The sequence below is a fragment of the Adiantum capillus-veneris genome, chromosome 15 (genome assembly GCF_014529385.1).
Source record: "Adiantum capillus-veneris isolate H3 chromosome 15, ASM1452938v2, whole genome shotgun sequence".
In the NCBI taxonomy this organism is placed as follows: Eukaryota; Viridiplantae; Streptophyta; class Polypodiopsida; order Polypodiales; family Pteridaceae; genus Adiantum; species Adiantum capillus-veneris.
Genome location: NC_140945.1, coordinates 113030596 through 113053206, shown reverse-complemented (window position 1 = coordinate 113053206; position 22611 = coordinate 113030596). Strand labels below are relative to the sequence as shown.

At 43.9% G+C, this 22611-nt stretch overlaps 1 pseudogene; it reads right to left on the bottom strand.

Annotated features, from left to right (window-relative positions):
* Positions 1-394: 394 nt before the first annotated feature.
* LOC147441296 (uncharacterized) lies at positions 395-1069 on the bottom strand (annotated as a pseudogene).
* Between the last annotated feature and the right edge of the window lie 21542 nt (positions 1070-22611).

Genomic DNA, 22611 nt, shown 5'->3' with positions numbered 1-22611 from the left:
TACAGTTTACGCTCCATCGGGTCTCATCACGAGGGCACTACCACTGTGGCAGAGAGAGAGAGAGAGAGAGAGAGAGAGAGAGAGAGAGAGAGAGAGGACGTCACGCAAGCTTCAAGTCACGCAAGCTTCAAGGCACGAAAGAGACTTCAATGGTGGCGTAGAGTTTTCTGCATAGAAAGAGGCTCCAAGGGATGGATCAAATTGGTGTTTGGGGCCAACGAAAGGGACAGTTGGTGCAAGATCATCGACGTGAGGACTGGAATGCCTCAACCGGATGGCAGCAACAAACGGGGCAGCCTTGAAAGAATGTAGGCATGGCTGCCTCGAGAACAAGTTGTTGAGGGGCTTCAGGAGCATGACTTGCAGCTTGATGGGTAGCAACTTCAAGGGGCCGTTAATGGATGGATTTAACCAAAGCAGGTTCTTCAGCAGTAGCAAGGCTCTCAAGGAAAGCTTGAATGGCGGTGTCATCCGCATTCGCGTCGTCAGCCATGAGCGGCTGTGTGTGTGCAGAAGGACAACCTTCAAAACTTGCACAAATGGCTCTACCAATTGCAAAATTGGGAGCAATAAGAGCGGGGTTTGCTGGCTGTGTAGCATCAGGTTCATGGCGTGTTGGATGGGTACAGACGCCCAATGGAGGCTTTTATGTGGGCATGTGAGGGATTGCCACAGAAAGAGTGGGCTTCTTGAGAGGAAAGCTTGGGCGCCAGTTGGCCTGTATATTGCCGCCCTTGTATGGAAGAGGGTATGACCGAAGTGGCAATTTTGGGTTCTTGAAGGGCACCGAGCACGGAGGGGTCTCATTGCAAGAGTACAATGTTGCAGCAGGTGCAGGATTCTGGCCATTGATGGGTTGTGAATGACCAAGTAGCTTCTGGATAGGGGAAGCGAGGTTCGCAACAACGACCATGCTTGCTATGATGGCTACACTTGCAGTAACCGCGGAAGCAAGAGTATCCTTGTCAGGAGCATTGAGGGCTGTGCCGGAAGCCATGAGTGAGGCAAAGGAAGATAGTGGATCTTCTGATTCGTGGCCACAGCCACTACAGGACAAGGTTGAATGCATGGCAAGGCTGGGTGCTGCCTTAGCATCGCATGCGGCAACGACGAGATTGGGTGCAGCATGAGCATGGCATAATGGCTAGGCAACGCCAGAAAGAGATGGGGCTTGGGAAGGTTGAACCACAGCAGGGTCCGCATTAATAGAAACTGTTGGGGTATAAAGCCCAATGTGGTCGCCCAGGTAAGTGGGCGGGCCGCCAGGTATGTACACATATTCTTTTGTAAAAACCTAATAAGAACTCACTCTGCTCTACACATTACAGTAGAGCGAGTTCACCATATCGTCGTGCTCTTCTTCTCGCTCTCTCTCTCGCGTCGCACTTCCGCTCATACTCCTTCAACTGGTATTAGAGCTCAGATCGAGGCTCGGGGCAGCACTGCAGGAGGCTAGAGTCACCAACTCAGATTGGACTGAAATTTAACAGGTGAAGACACGGCCCCAAATCTCGGCCACCGTTCGGCTTCAACAAAGGTCTGCGCAGGCCATTTTCGACTACGTGGTCTCGGCGGGTGCAGATTCGACTCTGCAAATTTGGGGTTTTCGGCCTACGACTGCAGGTGCTGAGGATATCGACACTCCCAGAGTGCTGATTTGTGGTTGTCTACACATCGAAGGATGGCTCACAGTTCTTGGAGGCGTGTCACATACGACACGGGCGCATCTACACACAGACTATAGGCGACATCCACTAGTTCATCAGGTAGCTTGTGTTTGCTGCTTGATATTCCAGATTTCATCCTTACATTGCAGGTACTTCCACATGGGATGTATTATCAGAGATGATGTATGTCTGTTGAGGGTTTGCAGGCTGTGAGTCACGCAGCAAACAACCGCCGCAGCGGTTACAGTATACAGTGGGAAATTTGTGGATGTATGACTTTGTGGGAAGTCTATGTACTGTCAGATTTACTGCAGCCTTTTTTGAGGGTCGAGTGAGGTTTTATTGAGCTGGGGGATTCTCGAATGTTGAGATCCTTTCGGTGATACAGGTCTTGGAGCGATCCCTCGAGCACCCTTAGATAGGCAGCTAGGATGTATTGACTGTGAGTTAGACAGTTGGGATTGCATCTTTGCTTTACTGTCGTTGAGGCATTGTCGCAGTCTATGCTTACAGGACAGTGACAGGACAGTGAGAGACAGTACAGGTGCAGGACAGGTTTACCCGCATCTTACAGTGTTAGAGAGACAGTGTTTTTTGAGCTGTTTTTGGTCTGTTTTTTGAGTACACCAGAGCCATTTTACAAAGGAGACTCTGCCAAAATTTATGCAGAATCTGAAGCTTTCTTGGTTCATTTGACAGGTTGATATTGGTTCAGAGGTCAGTTTACAGAGGAAACTCTGCCGAATTTTCCCAGGAAAGTAAACCACTGTGAAGCATAGCTATGGCTGGATCATAGGACACTGCTCTTTACAATATCAAGAAGCTGGATGGAACCAATTTCCCATTGTGGAAGAAGCAGATTTGGCACATGTTGGTACAAAAGAAGCAGATAAAACCTATAAAGCTCAAGGGGATAAAACCAGAAGATATGGACAAAGATGAATGGAGCGAAATGGATGAATTGGCACTTTCTATCATTATGCTGACTTTGGCAGAAAGCGTTTACTTCAATGTAGCAGACGAGATTTCAGCTTATCAAGCATGGTTAAAGCTGAGTGATCTTTATGAGAAGCAGAGTGCAGCTTCACAGGTATACTGGCTTAAGAAGCTTGTTGACTTGAAGATGAAAGAAGGGACACCTATGTCCAATCATCTGAATGAATTCAACACAATCTATAGTCAGTTGTCAACTCAAGGTGTCAAGTTTGATGAACCTGTTAGAGCTATGTTCCTGTTGATCACATTGCCAGAAAGTTGGGACACTTTTCGCACAGCTTTGAGTAATTCTGCACCTCCAGATGGTTTGAACATAGCAGGTGTAGAAGGAAGTCTGCTTACTGAAGAAACCAATAGAAAGAAAATGGACAAAGGCAAAGGAACAGCCTTAGTTGTTAGGGGAAGGACCAAAGAAAAGTACAAAGGTGGAAAGAGGAATCAGTCTCGTAGAAGGTCCCGCAGTGCTAAAGGAAAGAGTGACATAGAATGCTACCATTGTGGCAAGAAGGGTCACATGAAAAGAGACTGCAGAGAATGGAAAGCAGAAAAAGTCAAAGAGAAAGCTGAAGACCATGGTGAGCAGAACAAGTCCTCAGTGAAGATTCAAGAAATAAATGTGACAAACAGTGTTGCAGAGGATGACAGTCTAGTGTCAGGAGACATCTACTTCTTGAAGAATACAATGGACTGAGCTCTTCTTACAGCATCTGATGGAAATGCACTGAGTGACTGGATTATAGACTCAGGGGCATCACTTCATGTGTCTCCAAACAAGGAGTGGTTTACCTCATATGTGACCACTAAAGATCATGTTCGGCTAGGCAATGGGCAGACATGTGAGATCTTAGGTGTTGGAGATGTTCAATTGAAGTTTCAAAATAGCTCTTCTTTCACGCTGAAGAATGTGAGACATGTTCCCGCAATTACAAAGAGCTTGATTAGCACAGGTTTACTTGATGATGCTAGCTACGTCACCACTTTTAGACAGAACATGTGAAGATATCCAAGGGTTCTATGACAGTAGCACATGGAGTAAAGTCCAGAGGACTTTACATGATTTATGTATCAAATGTCTCTAAAAATGTAATCAATGTAACCGAGCAGCCGAATGTTTCTTTGTGGCATAGCCGGTTAGGACATATGTCCAAGAAGGGAATGGAAACCTTGTCTCGTTCTGGTTATTTGCCTGGCTTTTCATTTAATGATTTTGAATTTTGTGAACATTGTCTGTATGGTAAGCAAACACAGCAGCCACATAAGCATAGAAGCAGTAGAAGAGATACACAGTTGGCACTTGTTCATAGTGATTTGTGTGGACCTATGCCTAACCTATCTCTAGGGGGAGCTTCTTACTTTATGACATTTATAGATGATTACTCGAGGAAAGTATGGGTTTACTTTCTCAAGCACAAGGATGAAGCGTTTAGTGTTTTCAAAACGTTTGTGACACTTGTGGAGAATCAGAGTGGCAAGAAGCTTAAATGCTTACGCACTGACAATGGTGGAGAGTATGTTTCAAAGGCCTTTCAGGACTTTTGTGAGTCAAAAGGTATAAAACGTGAACTTACTGCTCCTTACAATCCTCCTCAAAATGGTGTTGCTGAGAGGATGAATAGGACCATACAAGAGAAGGTCAGAAGTATGTTGTCTAATGCACAGATGCCAAATGGGTTTTGGGCTGAAGCTGTATCAACAGCTGTTCATCTTGTAAATAGATCTCCTAGCAAGGTTTTGCAGAAGGATTCAGTGCCAGAGATGGTATGGTCAGGCAAGGTGCCCTCATACAAGCATCTCAGAGTCTTTGGCTGTGAGGCATATACTCACATTCCAAAGGAATTTAGGAACAAACTTGAGCCAAAGAGTAGAAAGTGCATCTTTCTAGGCTATGGTAATTCTGGTGTGATGGGGTACAGACTTTGGGATCCCGAATCCAGAAAGGTTGTCCGCAGCAATGATGTTCACTTTAATGAATCCAAATATCATTCTAAACCAGAGAGGGTTGAGGAGATTAGAAGAGTTGTCTTCCAAGAAGATGGACCTGCACGTGCAAGACAAAATGTCAGGGCTCAAGAGGAGCAAGGACAGGATAGAGTGGAACCACAGGTTGTGGCTGAGCCTGAGCCACCTATTGTGCGTAGATCTGGACGTGTCACACGACCTCCTGATAGGTTTTTTCCATGTATGAATTATGTCATGTTGACTGATTGCAATGAGCCTTCATGTTACAAGGAAGCAGTGCAAATGAAGGACTCAGGGAATTGGCAATTGGCCATGCAGTCAGAGATGACAGCTCTGCATAAAAACCAGACATAGAATCTAGTTAAATTACCACGGGGCAAAAAGGCTCTACCCTGTAAATGGGTTTACAGGTATAAGATCACCGCTCATGATAGTCAGCCAAAGTACAAAGCAAGGCTTGTTGCCAAGGGCTTTAAGTAAGAACAAGGCATTGACTTTGATGAAGTCTTCTCTCCGGTGGTCAAGATGACTACATTGAGATGCTTTCTTGCATTGGTTGCCGTATTAGATTTGGTGTTGCACCAAATGGATGTCAAGACAGCATTCTTGCATGGTGATTTAGATGTGGAAATTTACATGCAGCAGCCAGAAGGGTTTGTTGAGAAAGGCAAGGAAGATTGGGTATGCCAATTGTTAAAGAGTCTTTATGGCTTAAAACAATCACCGAGGGCATGGTACCATAAATTCCACAAGTTTATGACTTCTCAAGGCTACAAACGTAGTGAGTTCGATCACTGTCTATATACAAAGAAGGCTAAGGATGGCAGTTGGCTGATCCTTATTTTGTATGTGGATGACATGTTGATTGCTGGCAAGCACTTGGAAGAAATTTCAGCTTTGAAGTCAAAGATGGAAAAATCGTTTGACATGAAAGACATGGGTGAGGCAAGTCATATACTTGGTATGCGCATTGAGAGAGACAGATCAAAGAAGTTGATTTGGTTATCTCAAACAGAGTATATTGACAAAGTTTTGCAACGTTTCAATATGGAGAAGGGAAAGGCATTGAGTGTTCCATTGCCACCATATGTGAAACTTAGCAAACAAGATTGTCCTGTGTCTGAGGAAGAAAAGGCTGAAATGGATAAGATTCCATATGCGTCTGCAGTGGGTAGTTTGATGTATGCAATGATTGCTACTCGCCCAGACATTGCATTTGCAGTGGGAGTAGTAAGTCGATACATGTCAAACCCAGGCAAGAAACATTGGGAGGCAGTGAAAGGAATATTGAGATACCTGAAAGCTACAAAGAGTATGCGTATATGCTATGGGAGTCAGGAGCTAAGTGTAAAGGGTTTTACAGACTCAGATTATGCAGGTGACTTAGACAACCGAAGGTCTACGTCAGGGTATGTATTTACATTGGCTGGTGGAGCAGTATCATGGCGTTCTAGATTACAAGATTGTGTTACTCAGTCTACTACAGAGGCTGAATATGTTGCAGCATCAGAGGCATGCAAAGAATCAATTTGGCTTAATCGACTAGTAACAGATTTGGGAATCAAAGAAGAGATGCCTGTGCTATATTGTGATAGTCAAAGTGCTATACAATTGGCTCGCAATCCAGTTTATCACTCAAAGACAAAGCATGTGGATGTGAAGTATCATTTCATCAGGGAAATGCTCGAGGATAAGCAACTTCAGCTTGTCAAAGTTCACACCACAGAAAATCATGCTGATCTACTTACAAAAGGACTTCCCTCAGAGAGCTTTGCGCATTTTCGCAAGCAGTTAGGTGTAGTGTAGTACATCACTTCTCTACATCTCTTGTATATTAGCTTGTATAGTAGCTTCTCTCACACTTAAAGTACCACATTGGACTTTAAGTGGGAGGTTGTTGGGGTATAAAGCCCAATGTGGTCGCCGAGGTAAGTGGGCAGGCCGCCAGGTATGTACGCATATTCTTTTGTAAAAACCTAATAAGAACTCACTATGCTCTACACATTACAGTAGAGCGAGTTCACCATATCGTCGTGCTCTTCTTCTCGCACTCTCTCTTGCGTCGCACTTCCGCTCGTACTCCTTCAGAAACTTCAGGGGTGGTAGCACTAGCGGAAGCAACATCTGCTTCTCTATCATGGTCGTCATCTACATGAGAGTCTTCGTCTGCAGCAGCAGCAGGGTTTGCATCCAAGTTCCCAAGGAAAATTTCAATGATGGTAGCAGGGGTTGCGAAGCAGGAGGCATGGCATGCTTGCCGTAGGAGAGCCAGCCATGAGGCTCTTCGCCATAGCTGCAAGGTATGCGCAGAAGGCATGGTGGGGTTTGGTACAGGGCAGCCAGGGTCGCCTGCTGCGATGATACCATGTGAGAGGAAGGGATAGAGAGAGAGAGAGGGAGAGAGAGAACACACCCAGAGGCGTGAGTTAGATACAAGGCGTTAGCCAAGGCAATGTGTTATTATTGATTACGAGGTGTGCAGTTATATACACGTGAGGAGGCACTTACAGATTCATGGGTATGCGGGCCGTTGTGCCTACTAGGATGACAACTGTGTGATGATGTGGATTAATTATTCCCACATTGTTGATGAGAAAAAAGCATGGAACATGCGTTTATGAGTGTTGTCGGTATAGACACAGAGATCTTAATCGACTATAGATGCACTTTGAGTATGAAACACAATTACTCTTGCAAACTTGATGAGCAAGGGTTGAAACGCTTGGGATGTACTTTGTATGTTAGAGCTTTAATGGCATATCTTTTTGCAAAAAGGTGAGGTGAAGAAGGCCGAAGAGTACTATGAACGGGCAATTTTGGCGGATCCAAGTGACGGTGAGGTTCTTTCAAAGTATGCAAAGTTGCAGTGGGATGTAAATAGAGATCAAGAGCGGGCTGAAGCTTACTATGGTCAAGCTGTGCAGGCGGCACCAAACGACTGGTTAGTTTCTTAGTCCAACTAAATGGGACATATTTTTACAGTCTCATCTATATGCATGATGTGATCATGAGCAGGGGCCGACTGCAAATTTGCAATGTTGCATGTAAGCAACTCTGGAACGATGCATGTGTGCCATGTATGGTGTTCTTGTGTGTGTGTGTGTGTGTGTGTGTGTAGAAAATAAAAGGAAATCTATTCTTTACTGTTTTTTGCTTGCAGGCATACATGTGTACAATTATGAGTTTTATTTATGTGTAATTATGTCATGGCATCCTATGCTTCATTTCTCTGGGATGTGGAAGACAATGAGGAGACAACCCCTGTGGCTAATCCACCACCTGCCTATGGCCCAACACCACCGGCTTCATCACCTTTACTAGCTTCTACGTAATGTGCCGGGCTAGGCGATCTGGAGTTTCTCTTTCCTTTGTGACGGGTTGCTGTAGAGTGATGGACGTTTGTTCTCAAATTTGCACAGCGGGGTATTAGCCTCTCTGTCGATGAACTATAGCCTATGATGGGAGGTGGACCGGTTGCTAGTGTTGCCAACAAATTGAGCCACCCTTTGTCAAGGAGGATATACAAGCTCACCCAAGTAGTATTGATGACAGATTGGCAGTGTTGCTACTTGCTTGCCTCATAGGTGATCATGTACTAGTAGTCATGTGGAATCTGGAACAGTTTGCATCTTGAAGACTCAAATTGTACCAATTGAATGCAACAAGCACCCTTATTAAGTGTACCTTACATCTAGCCCTCCATATAAACAATGTAGGTAGGCTAAATGAATGAGCTCTCATAGCTAAATCTAGGGTAAAGGTCCCAAGTTAAGGATAGTAAGTGTTTTGCTTGACATCTCCCCTTCACCAGAGGGTTACAAAGAGAGAGAGAGAGAGAGAGACCTACAACTTGAAATTACAACTCACACCCGACTCTGTGAGGTGAGCATCCTAGCCGGATAAGGTTGGTCAAACCATCACATAGACTTGGGGAATAGCCCCTAAGGGCCACATGTCATCGAGTTGTCAAGGGGGGTTGAACCCAAGACCTTGGACACACGAGGCTCTTGCTCTATCAACTGAGCTAGCACTCGCTCCGAAGGGAATTTTTGACCAATTACTGGCTCATCAACTTCACCTCATCAAGTGGATGCCGACGAAGATGGGCGTCGATTGGCATGAAGCTATGCACAAAGGACAATGCACAGATACAACCTCTGCATGTAACAAAAAGTCCTTGTAAATTATTATTTAGGGGGCATTTAAAAATCTCTATGAAGGCTTAAACCAATGCTACGACCGTTCTTATGGCTTCACATCAAGCAAGATAACTATTCCGCCTCGAGGGAACTCAATGTGTGAATGCCCAATTTTAATCGATTATCTAAGAGCTAACATCATCACAATCACAATCGTGCACAATAAAAAAAAGAAGAAGAGGAGAATTTTCAAAGTCATAGGAACAATCCCAAAAGACCTGAAAGACCTATCTAGTGAGTCTTCAAGACCTATTGCTCAAGAGCTCCATGTAAACCCACTTGGGGCACTCTCTGGGTCACAAGGTTGCCCCTAAAAGAGAGAGAGAGACAGAGAGAGAGAGAGAGAGAGAGAGAGAGAGAGAGAGAGAGAGAGAGAGAGAGAGAGAGAGAGAGAGAGAGAGAGAGAGAGAGAGAGAGAGAGAGAGAGAGAGAGAGAGAGAGAGAGAGATAAGTCCATTGTTGTAGCACTATCAGTAATTGGTAGTCAAATTTCAAGGAGCAACTACTTTGGGCATAACTTCACTTCAAGGCTGTATCTAAAAGAACCCATAATACTTGAAATCAATCTTCCTTTGATTCTCTTCTTGAGCCCATTGGACAAGGTGGAGAAAACTTTCCAACTATACAAGAGGCTGTGAATAGCCTTTAGTTTGGCATAGCCACAAGAAGTTTTGGACAGATTCTCACAATAATTCTCACATTATGACTTACCTCAATATCATGAGCTTCTGTGAGGGAGGCACGGCATACCTATCTAGGTACGATTAGGGGCAGGGGACCACCCCTAATATTAAAATGACAAATGAGCAATTTGCTAGCTACTGCTAATCAAAAATTAGTGCATGTATTAGTTAAGTGTATTATTCAACACAGCTTTGAATTTACATGCTCATCTCAGATGAGCCCACTAATATTCCTACTTCCTAACAACACCTTCACAAATCCTTCCATTGGCAGGCCCTCGTGATTCCTCACCTTGTTTCTATGAACTTATTCATCCTTTAGCTAAAGCATGTTCTTTACCCTTTGCTTATTTTGAACACATCAAGTAATAATTCTGTGAACATTATTCACCATCCTCTCTTAATACGGCTTCCTCTTCTTCCACGAAATCCACTCGATGGACATTACGATGGCTACGATGACAACGTCGAACCCATGTGCGATGAATCTAGTGATGTTCACTCGATGGATTTTGAAAACGGTGACTCAATAGCTTGCTAACTTATAGAAAATGATTGATATATGCTTGGCAATAATATGATTTTCCTTTTTGTTTTTACAGAATTACACAAGATAGTGCACCGTGATACAACTGCATCTTTTTTGGGACCCGATAGTGCTGTCGTCCTTGATCGTGTATCTCCACTCCACACAAGGAGTGCTTCGAGCCTACCTAAGGTTGATGTTTCTTCTTCTCTTGGTGTTGGGCCCAAATCCCTCAAGCGTGTGGAACAAAGTGGTGCAATAGCACATACACTTTCCAAGACGTGCGACACAACAACGGAACTAAGTAAGACTTGCTTGCATCGCATAGATATTCTATTGTTGTTTCCAACCCTTACGAGTTTTGTTTTTTGTTGTGGAAGCCAACCCTTTACTGAGGGGACCACTACTTGTAGTTGCAAAAAAAGAGAGCGTTGCGCAGGGTGCCAAACTAGAAGCACATATTGATACTGAGTGTTCTCATGAGAATGTAATTCCCGCTGGTTCATCTTCTCTTGTGCCTTATATTCCCACTAAGATCCGTCTATTGCGCATTGTTGACATCACTGAAACTTGTCCGCGTTTCGCATTCGAGATGTGCATACTTAACCGTTATGGAACGTACAGACAAAGCCCAGAAGTCTCTAAGTATATGTGTTACCTTAAGGCAGATCTAGTTGATCCAGTCAACACTGACACCATCACTTGTGCTGTTAGCGATAAATTTATTGAGCAATTCATTGACACCCTTACTAGAGGAGACTTTGTCCACATTGAGAATGTAACTGTTAAAAAAAAAACTAAGTTAGATGGTAGCACATCTCCTCATGTACTATTTTTCAATGTGTTGGACGGATATGCCGCGACGGACGTCAGCACAGCGAGAACTCACCTAACATGTAATGTCAGCTAAGGACGAAGCTCGACCGGCAGGCGCGTGGAAGCAAGCATAAGGTGTCAACTTACACTCGACCGACTCCTAACTAGTTCCTACAGAGGCCCCTACCAATTGTCTAAGTCACAGTCTTCAAGAGAACAAAAGAGGATGCTTCCTACAACGCTTGCTAGAGCCGAACACCTATCAAACACTTCGGAAACACCACAAAACTTGAAGGAGACCCTACGAATACCTATAGGCCACTCTCCCTAAGGTCTATGAACCAAATTCACGACCCAAAACACCCGGTGCAGAAACACGTAGGATGTCTGGCCGAAATCTGCAGGTCTTCGTTTTCGAAATCCGAAGTGCCTAATGTGTGGTTCTACTCAATGTGAACATGTGGATATGCTGCAATGCAAAATCGGACAACGTATGCTCACCCAAACAACCGATGAAGCTCGTAGAAGAAGCTCCCGAAGCCGGACCGTATGCGCGCAATGTTGGTATCGGCTCGTAGCTCTAGTCGGGGGCAACACGCTGCACTTCTTCACACTCGATTCCGACCACCATAGCACACGTAGCGTCAAGACAAAGCTCACACTCTCTCTCACGTACACAGTACGCTCACTCACAAACTTCAACTTGTTTAAAATGACAAAAGGTCCTTCATTAAGGTCAAAAAGTGCTATATATACCTTACAACTTCTCAAACCCTAAAGTTCCAAAATCATCCATCTACTCCTTCTAACTATCAAAACTGGGATACAATCTGGAAACTTCTGTAAGTCCCAATATTTACAAGGTGAAAAACCGGGTTTTCCTCAATGAATGACTAATTGCAAAAAATAATAATCTGCCGAGTAGTTAGATGCCGTGGGGTGTGTCCAGCTTCTAACATCCCCCCCCTCCTTGTTCATGTCGTCCCCGACATGGCCTTGATCTTTTTGCTTCACCTTATGGTCTCCCACATCTTTAGCAGCGATTCGTACCGTGCATGTAGATTCAGCATTGTTGGCCCAAAGATGTCTGTATGCATGGTAAAGAACCCCGTATAGAAAGCTTCTTCAAACGCCTGGAGGTGATAAGATGGGAGAAACATGATTCTTTGATATAATGCATGTATCACCTCCTTGGAAGGTTGACCTGACATCTCATACGCACATCTGTATGTGTCTTGGAAGAAGAATATATTGTCAGTCACCTGTCCTGGCTTGAAGGTTTCAAACACTGCTAGGATGGTCCTGCAGATCTTTCTCATCATGATGCATGTAAGGTCAGGTGAGCCAGTGAACAACTTTATGGCGCCCGTTAGGGTTTTCACCATGTATTGTACACTTATTCTCTCACCTGCCTTCACGCCTGGCAGCTTTGGGTAGTTCAGCCAAGTGGGTTGGCTTCTCTGTAAGATTTCGTGTGCTTTCCACGTCCTAACCCTTGGTAGAGGGCAGAAGCTGAGATTGTCCCTGATGTGTTTAGGTGCCTCTACCAAGTGTATTAGGTACTGCGGGTACTTGGTAAGCCAAGCTTTCCTCCACTTGGGCTGAGAATCTACTATCAGCCTTACTCCTTCTAGCCTCGAGGTGTCTGCGTTGTAGAGAGGGACCCGTTGGTTCTTCTATGATCCGCTCGTTTATTGTTGCTGCTTCATATTTAAGCAATGGATATGGGAGAGAGGGTTGTAGCCATTCACGCCTGAGATTGCTGGCGTCGATTTTTTGAATTGTCATTGATTTGAAAACCCTTTGTTCCCATTCCAAGGCCTCTTTGGTGCTCTCTCTGAGCTCTGCCTCTATTGCTTTTCGCAATTTTTCCTCTTCTTCTTGTGTTAGATCCTGGGGCTCTTGAGAGGAGCCTGCTATGATTTCCTCTGGCATGGGTGTGTCCACAGGATCCGACAATTGTCGAGGTCGATCCCCTCATTGGCAGCTAGCCCTGAGCTCTCTAGTTCTGCTTGTTGTCGGCTTTTCAACTCCTCTATTTGCGTGAGGAGTGTTTGCTTCTCCGCTTCTGCTTCGCCGCCCATAGTAACAAGGAGGTCATTGAGTTCAGCATTTACTTTTTCTGCCTCCTCGAGCTTTATCTTGATGCTCGTCAATTCTTCTTGTAGGGTTTTTTGGTTGTCCTCCAATCTGGTTTGCATTGCAATAGAACCTTCAGCCATGATCACCCTCTGCTTCTTCTCGAGAGTCAACTGCTTTTGGAGTTCTTGCATTTGCTCTTCATACATTTGACTCTCCGAAATAATTTGAGTTGAGCTTGTAGCTCTAACTCGCGCAGGTGATGCTCTCATCCTCTGGATGGTTTGATCTTTGACTTTTAATTGGTCCTTGAGCTCAAGGACTTCATCCAGGCTTGCTTCTTGTTCTATTTCCGCCTTCTCCTTAGCATTCCTCAAGGCCTCTACTTCTTTTGTTTCTTCTGCTAGCTGGAGTGTCAGATTATCCCTTTCTTTTTCTGCATCTCTCAATGACTTGCTGAGTTGCAGGCACTCCTCTTCAGCTGCTTGCAATTTCTTTGTCGATGTCTCATTTTCTTCTTTCTTTGTTTGACAGTTTTGTAGAGCAGTGGCTAGGCTGGTCTGGAGGTCAGCTTCTCTTTCTTTGTGTCCTTGGCTTTTTGCCTGCAGTAGATCTCTTTCCATTTTGGTCTTTACTTCAGTGGCTGTTAGAGTTATCAACTCTTCGTCTGATGCCACAGATTGTGCCCTTATTCCAGCTAGCATTGTCATCACCACATCCCAATCATTCGAGGGCGGGTGCAGGTCTACCGTGTCGGTAGCAATCTCCTTAAGTTCAACTAGCCGGATGCCTGGCAGCTCTTCTTCACTTCGTGTCCTTGCCAAGTCGAATGCGACTATGGCGGCTTCTTCCTTTGAATAGCCTGCAGCTAGCAGGTCCAAAAATGCATAGTATGCTTCCTCGAGCTTTTTTTGTTCAGATGCAGGCTTGGCTTCTTCTTTGTGTTCAGGTTCTGTCTTGTGCTCTTGCTCTTCATCCTGGTGTTCTTCTTGCTTGTCTCCGGCCTTCTGATCTTCTGGAGGAGGGCTGCTAGGAGGTGGTGATGGCGGTGGGCCAGGTTTAGGGCTACCTGGTAAAGCTGTAGGTTTGCCCTTGAAATCCCTATCTGCTTTCGTCTTTCTTTCTCTTTCCCTGTTTTCTTGTTCATCTAGCAACGTTTGCCGTATTTGCTCCACTTCTTCCTCAGTGAAAGGGATGTGTGGAATGTTTTCCGCTGCAGCATCAAGAATCTCGAAATTCTTGATATAGTCTTCGAAGCAGTCCCTCTGCACTCTTCTTGAGGATTTAAACATCGACTAAAGGGATGGCTTCCATAATTCTTTTAGATCGCCCTTGAGGGCTCTTTCTGCTCGGAAACTCTCCATTAGCCTCTCGAGTCTAGCCGCTTTTTGTGATCGAGTCTCTTTGGCTGGCACTTGAGCAGATTCTTTTTTGCCTTTCTTCTGCTCAGGTTGCTCCTCTTCCACTGGCTCCAGCCGTCTCTTCAACCTTGTAGCCACCCTTGGTCCTCGTTGTGGCTCGTCTTCTTTGTCTTCCTTTATCCTTAGCCAGTCATTCTGAGATGGGGGGTCAGGCCACCTTCCCTTGGCATGTAGTGCTGCATAAACTACCTTGGTTATCATCTCTCCTGGCACTATGTAGGTTGGCTTTTTGTTTCCCATCTTTACCAGGCTGTCTTGTATGTATGCCGCATAATTGATTATCTTTGGGGTGCCCTTCGTCATTGCCCAAGTAAAGGTTGTGGCAATTGCACCTGGCAGCATCCTATACTTCTGCGGCCTCTTCGTGCACATGTGGAAGTATTGGTTGTACAATTGGCTCATGATCGCCACCTTTGGGTTGGCGATGTCTTCAAAAGTGTAATTAGCCTTTTTCTCTTTGTACACCTTCACTTCATCCCTTCTCTTTGTCACACTGTCTCCCTGATTGGAGAGATCTGGTGCATGGGCAACAACCCTTTCCGTAATAATGATCTCTGTGTTGGGTCTGTCGTGCAAATCCGTCACCTTGGCCACTCCATCTTCTCTAATGCTGGTCACAAACTCCCATACTCTTTTGATGTCCACCCCTGCTGGGATTGCTTCAAAATAGTTATGGAGGTCAATTTTCTCCAAGTAGCCGGCCATTTTGCTCCAGACAAATTTATTGAGCTCCCTTGGCAGCATTGGCAGCTCTATGATATTTCCGTCATTGTCCTTGAATACTCCTTGGTAGATTTTTAGGTCGTTTGACTCTAGTAGATCTTCCTGTATCCAGGTGCTTGTAGGCTTTAATGTTCCCTGTGGAATGACAAATGGTTCCACCTCGTCCAGATAGTCTTTGATTGTCATTCTCTTCTTCTTTGCCGATGACTTCGAGACTGCCATAGACCCTGTTGTACTCAGCAATCCAAAGTTTAGTGTTTTTTTTTTCATATCAGCTGCTAAACTGAGTTTTACTTATCCAAATGACTTGAAAATTGAAATCATAGCTCAAAAGGAACTTGTGAAGCTGTGCATGTGCTCACAGTGAAAATTTGACCAAAAGAAATCCATCTAGACATCCTACACATAGGATGTCTTTTTCTTCAGAACTGGTTCATACTTGACTTGTAGGTAGTGTAAGGCTCATGGAACATGGTTATAAGCTTGGATTCGAATTTGGATGTCAAAAAGTGGATTTTTGGGCTGATTTAGGCTTTAAGTCACAATTTTGGTAGATTGTCCATCATGGGAAGCAATTGATGTCCAAATGGGTTGAAACTTGGTATATGGGCTCAATGCATCATGGTATTAGCTCCTATGATGTCATTTCTTGCACAGAAGTCTAAATCTAAGCTTAAGACATCCTACACGTAGGATGTCTTTTTCTTCAGAAATGCATGAAACTTGATCAGTGGGTTGTCCTTGACCTGTGGAACATAGCCATGTTCTTGGATTTGTATTTGGATAATATTTGATGCCTGTAGGGCTCTATGAGGTGTTTTTGGGCTCAAAAAATGTATCTTGAAGGTGTTGGGGGTCAAAAGTGATTAGAAGGGCTTCAAGCTTGACATATGGGCTCTTGTTGATGAGGTTATTACTTCTGAAATGACAAAACTTCTCCTTCATGCCCAAAAGGTCCATTAGACATCCTACGCGTAGGATGTCTTTTTCTTCATTTTTGCTCCCAGACCACACAGAAAGTTAGCTGATGTGTATGTGAATGTGTTGTGCAAATTTCATGAGATTTGGAAAAGATATGGTAGGTTAATGGCCCTTTAGTGCCTTTATGCACTATCTTTGCGTTTTTCCATGCATATGAGGTCCAATCTCTTCCAAAGGTGATGAAATTTGGTGTAGGGCTTGTGAATGTCATTCAGAACATGTGCATGGCAAGAATTATTGGGTTTATTGCCAAGAATTGCCCTTGAGACATCCTACGCGTAGGATGTCTCCTAGTGATTTTTCTCTTGTTAGTGCTCCCAGTGCTTTCCCTTTGCTCCCCTAAGTCCCTTTTAAGCCTAATTTCAACAAAAAAGTCAATTGGGTAAGTAAAAAACTCCCTGTGTGGACTTCAGAGCCTTTGAGCCGTTTTCTGACTTTTGGAGTGCTTTTTGGCGATGAAATTCCTCGATGTTGGTCTTCATAGCTTCCAAATCCTTTAGGGATCCTTGCCGTATGATTTTTGTCGACTTTGGCTTCACCGGAGCTTCATTTGGCAATTTGTCTCTCTAGAAGCACCCGTGGAGGCGTTTACATACCTTTGATGATTTGTGGTGGTCCACCACCATAGTACTTGGTTGTTGATGGTCTAGGAAAGCCACTCGTGAAGTTTGGTGGCAAACGGACTTGCGGTTTGGCCACAAGTGCATTTTGACACTTTGTCTGTCTGATGTCGTTTCTGAGGTTTAGTGCCGCTTCGGGTCACTTTTTGGTCATGCGGGTCATATGGACTTGTCGAGCATGTCGATATGCTCCTACCCGTAAATTTTGGTAGCATTTGATCGCCGTTTCGCCGGTTTTCCATTTGGTGGCCTCTTGTGGGTTTCTGGGAATTAGGGTTTTTCCCGATGTTTTCCCACTGCCATTGGCTAACCAGGAAGGGTCTCCTAGACTAGGGTAAGCTGTTGATGAAGTCTTGTTGCTTTCAGGTTAGCCGTTAGGCCGCCATTTCTACTTGTAGGTCTCTACCGCTCGCTTTGTGTGTGACCTCTACGCTAGTTTTCACGACAGAATGACAAACATGCGCGAAAAGCTCAAGGTGGTGAGCCTACCTCTCATGTCTGGAGCTGGTCGGGTAGACGTGCGCGTCGTAGAAGCTGCTAGAAGGTCGATTCGCTCTAGGTGGCAGAAGCTCTCTCCACAAGGTCAATAGTGAGAATGAGCTAAAAATGGGGTGAAAAATTCTTATAATGGAGGTCCCCGAACCATTTTTCATGAAATTTGACATGTGCTCCTATCTTTCTGCAAGATGCGGTTTAGGCTCAAAACATTCTTGATTTGGACTCCATTTGCTCTGTTTACCAAAAATTTGTCATTTCGGCCAAACCTGGCCAAAACACACTTTCCGCTTCAGTCTCATAATTGCACCCCTATTGTACCGTAGGTTGTTCTTTAGTCACTGGTCATCCCCATATTTTTTGTTTTTCATTACGACTGAATTTCACCTGCTTTTTGTATTTTTGAAGTTTTTCTGCCGAAAATTAGCAAAATTAAAAGGAAAATAGCAAATCAAACCCAAAAAATCCCCATAATTCATAATAGATCACAAACATCACCGCAACACATTATATACACTCTCATGCAATTTTTGTGGCCAGATTTCTCCGTTTTACCAATATTTTGCCTGAAAAATGGCTATTTCTACATATATACACACACCTAGGGGCTTAATTTGGCGTTTGGCCCCATATTCCTGTAGCTTCATGCTGTATAAGGGCATATATACTTGGGTTACTCCAGAAAATTTCGCAATCAAACGTCAACCCTGAAAATAGTCAAAAATTGTGCCCTTATTTGCTATTTCTGTTATTGGTTCCGCATTGAGAATGCCTCCCCCCCTCCTATTCGGAGTCCTCCCGGACGACAAGGTTTCGCCTCGGAGTATGTGCCGTGCACAAGTTGAAAAATTCATGCTAATGCGTGGCCGATTAATGTGGCCCTATTTTATGCATACTCGGTCAATGCATGGAAAAATTAATGCTGTGTAAGAGAAGGGAATAAGCAAGATGCTTATTGGCATTCACCGTCGAGGTTTCCTGTTTTCTTGGCAAGTAGCAGCTGTAACTCTACTGCTCTTTGTTTAATGGTCTTTTTGGTCAGAGGCAACTGCGTTGCCGACACTGTTGATGGTGTTGTAGCTATTTCGGAGGATGTGATAGCTATGGGCCGTATGGCCTTGGATTTCCATTGGTAGTGTGGTGCGGCCAACTTTGCCCCTTGTTGGTTTGTCATCGGCACCCACTTATATTTGTTTGCCCGGTTGACCTATAGATGTCTACTTTCCATCGTTGCTTGTACCGTAGGTATTTGCTTTGTATTTTGCTTTGGTATCCAAATGTGAGTGACATGAGGGTTTTGGCTAAGCATTTTCTTTGGAATCCATATCTGCTTGGTTACCTTGGTTTTTGGTTGCACCATCTGCTTTGTTAGAATTCGGTTGTCACATTGTGTTTTCCCCCTCATGGCGTTTCTATCCTTCCGCATCCATATTGGTTTACCTTGTTGTGGTAGTCTAGATTTTTGCAGTGTAGTCGATGATTTCAGCTGTCTGTGATGAGCATGGTTGGCCGTTAGCTGGTAGTTGGTCTCAGGTTTCGTGTTGATCGTTGAGGGTATTTGTTCTTTGGTATTTGTTTCCAGTGATTGCATGGCTTGCATTTGATCCGGATGTTCCTTTTGAGCAAAAGCTACCACCTGCTGTTCGTTTTCGTGCTGGATTTTGACGGCCTGTGCTTTCCAATCTATTTGGACATTGTATGCTTTTTGCCAAGGTTGCCCTAGCAGCATTGGTTGTTGTGTGCTTTCATCTGTCACCACATAGAATTTGTGTGGGTAAATATATTGATGTAATTGTATATACAATATAATCCACCCTAATATTTTCAATGGATGTGATGTGCTACTTTCCAGCACTTGGGGAGTAGGATGAAGTTGATCTGCGACTTGGAGCTGTTGGTATAATCCGTAAGAGATCAAATTTGCTTGAGCACCCGAATCGAGCAAGGCTGGTGATTCAACTTGATCATTGCCCACCGTGACTGTAATTATTGGCTCGACTGTGTCTTCTTCCAAGTTCATGAGTCGAATGGAATTGATTCTCAATGGTGGTTTACTTTGTTGTTGTTGTCGCAGAAGCCGTCTTTTTGCAATGCATTCTTGTGCTTCGGTTTGAGCTTCCTCCCGTACTCTCTCTTTTTCTTTCATTCTTTGCTTTCCTTGATGAATTTGTTGGAGCATCTCCTGTGTGAGTGGAAGGTGATATCTCCTTAGTCGACACCCACTAATCCAGTTTGGCATTTCTTCACCTGCTAATGTAGCAAGCTTGACGGCCCCACTTTGTGATGGATCATGAATCACAAATGGTCCCATTCCTCGCTTTTTCAGTTTCTTGGCATGTTGCTTCAATGTATAAACAAGTACGTAATCTCCTGTTTTAAACTCTTTGGTACGCACATGTTTATCAAAAAACTCCTTTTGCCTTCTCTTTTTAGCATAGATCGAAGCGGCCGCTAGTAAGCGGAGTTCATCTAGCTTTTCAAGATCATTAATTCTGGAAGAGAGTTCATGCCCTGTCCATTCCAAGTTTGTTGCTACGCGTAGAGTTGGGATTAAAAACTCTATGGGTAGTATAGCGTTTAGCCCAAACACCATGTTGTATGGTGTTGTTCCTATTGAGGTTTTGTAAGCTACCCTGTATGCCCATAGTGTTGAGTGTAGCTGCTGATCCCAGTCGGTCCTTGAATGTGACACTATTTTAGTGAGGACCGTGCATAGTGTTTTATTTGTGGCCTCCGCTTGCCCATTGGCCTGTGGATGGTATGGTGCTGATTTTTGATGTATGACCATGAAATCCTCTAGTAGATATTCAATGACTTCATTGAGGAAGTGTGTTCCACGGTCACTGACAATTTCTATCGGTAACCCCTAACATACAAAAACATTCTCATACAAAAATTGAGTTGTGGTGCGTGCATCAGCTTTTTGTGTTGCTTTGGCTTCAACCCACTTTGTGAGATAATCCGTAGCCACAATGATATATTGGGTATGGGTGCGATATGCAGGGGGTGATATAGGTCCCACAAAATCAATTCCCCACTTTTCAAATGCCCTTGCCCCCATCATTGGCCTTAATGGCATCTCATCTCTTTTGATTGGTACCTTGGTGCGTTGACATGCATCACAACGTTTGACAAACTCTTCGGCATCCATGTGCAATGTAGGCCACCAGATTCCTGTAGTTAAGACAATTTTCGTCGTCTTATCGCCCGAAAAATGGCCTCCACTTACTCCGCTATGTGCATGTTCTAGAATCAACAGGTATTTGCTTTCACTTGCACAGATTCGGAGTTGGTTGTCCTTGCCCCGTTTATAGAGTTGATTTCCAATTAACTGAAAGTCACAAGCTTCCAGATCTATAGATTTCTCCCGTGCTCTTGTAGTGTTCTCAGGGAATGTCCTGGAGGTTAGAAAGTCAATGATATATTGACTCCATGCAGGTGCTATGTTCACCCGAAACAATGTTGCGTGATCCACTGGTCGCTTGGCACTACATACTATATAATTGGTAACGTAAGAATGTGTATCCGCATACATAGTTGGCCAATAAACTCCTAATTGTTTCAGTCTTTGGTGTGTTTTCACTGTTGAACAATGAAATGCATAACCCTGGACATGAGCCTCTTCTAGGTAGCACTTGAATTCTTCCGGATTTATACATAATCGTAGGATTAGGTCAGATTCAAGATGATACAGCCGTCCTGCTATCAACTGGAAGTTTTTTGTTTGTAGAATTGTTCGTTGTTTGTTTCTACATCCTGTATTATCAAACTCACTTCCAAAGGATAGAATGCTAACTATTTCCTAAGACCATTTGGGTACCATTTCGATGTTGAAAAGATAAGCATCTGGTATGTCATCATCTACCCCTTGAGGGGCTTCCCCGTTGTGTATTCTTGAAAGATGATCAGCTCGCAGATGAGTTTTCCCCTTTTTGACCACCACTGTGAAGTCAAATTCTAGCAATATAATAAACCAGCGTACGATTCTCCCTGTATTGCAAGGTTTATTTACTAGGTATAAAAGAGCTTGATGATCCGTGAAGAACACAAATTTGTTTCGAAGCAAATAATGCCGAAATTTCTTCACAGCATAAATCATTCCTAACCCTTCCCTTTCCGTGGTTGTGTAGTTCTTTTTTGCACTGTTTAACTGTCGGCTCGCATAGCAAACTGGAAAATCCATTGTTCCGTCTCTAGGTTGAGCTAGAATTCTACCAATGGCATATGCCGAAGCATCAATGTACACATGGAATATCTTGTCCCAATCTGGTGCCTTTAGAACAAGTGCGGATATAAGGTTTTCTTTCAGCCTTTGGAGTGAATTCTCACACTCATTGGTCCATTCGAAATTGACTAGCAAACGATACAAAGGTTGTCCGATAACCGCATACATGTATATGAATCTTCGATAATATCCACAATGCCCCATGAAGGATTGCACTTGTTTTGCATTAGTAGGCCTGGGTAGGTCTACAATGACTTGGACTTTGTCCAGGTCTGTGTTTATGCCGTTTCATGAGACAATGTGTCCTAAGATTCGTCCTTGCTTAACCATAAATACACACTTTTCCGGGTTTAGACAGATTTGATATGTTCAGCACTTTTCAAAGACTTTTTGCAAATGGTCAATATGTTCTTCTCGCAGAAGAGAGTGTACACATAGGTCATCCATGTAAATTTCTAAGAATATTCTTAGGTATTCCTTGAAAGTGTGAGTCATTAACCTCTGGAAAGTGGCTGGTGCATTTGTTAGGCCAAATGGCATAACTCGATATGCATAAATCCCCCATTCTGTGGCAAAAGCTGTTTTGTGTTGATCCTCCCTTGCTATTGCCGATTGGTTGTATCCTGAAAACCCATTCAGAAAAGAATAAGCCCGTTTCCCGGCCACTCGCTCAAGGACATGTTCTGTAATTGGCAAGGGATAATTATCCCTTACGGTTGCCGCATTCACCTTTTTGAGGTTTACGCACACTCGCAGTTTTCCATTCTTCTTGGGAACGACCACAATGGGTGAAACCCAGTCTGTATGTTCAATTTCATAGATGCACTCTGCGTCCATCAGCTTATCAATCTCTTCTTTGATTCGTTTGGCAAATGTGTCATTATATGTATAAGGACGTTGTTTGCTAGGTTTTGCATCTGATTTTCAAGGAATTGTATGTTGGCATATTAATGGATCAACTCCTTTAAGGTCTTTATAGGACCAAGCAAACACATCTTTATATTTCGTTAGAAGTTGTGTAAGATGTGCTTCCTCCTCAGGCTCTAAATCATTAGCTATATAGACCGGCTGAGGCTTTTCACCTGGTTCTGCGAGGTCTATTCTTTTTGCGTTTTCAGGCTCGTCGTAAGATTCTTGGTTTGTTCTCTCCCTGATTGGTGGTGTCAAGATGATTTTTCTTTCCTGGATAGTAAATTTCCTATAGTGAGGTGGTACGTTCAT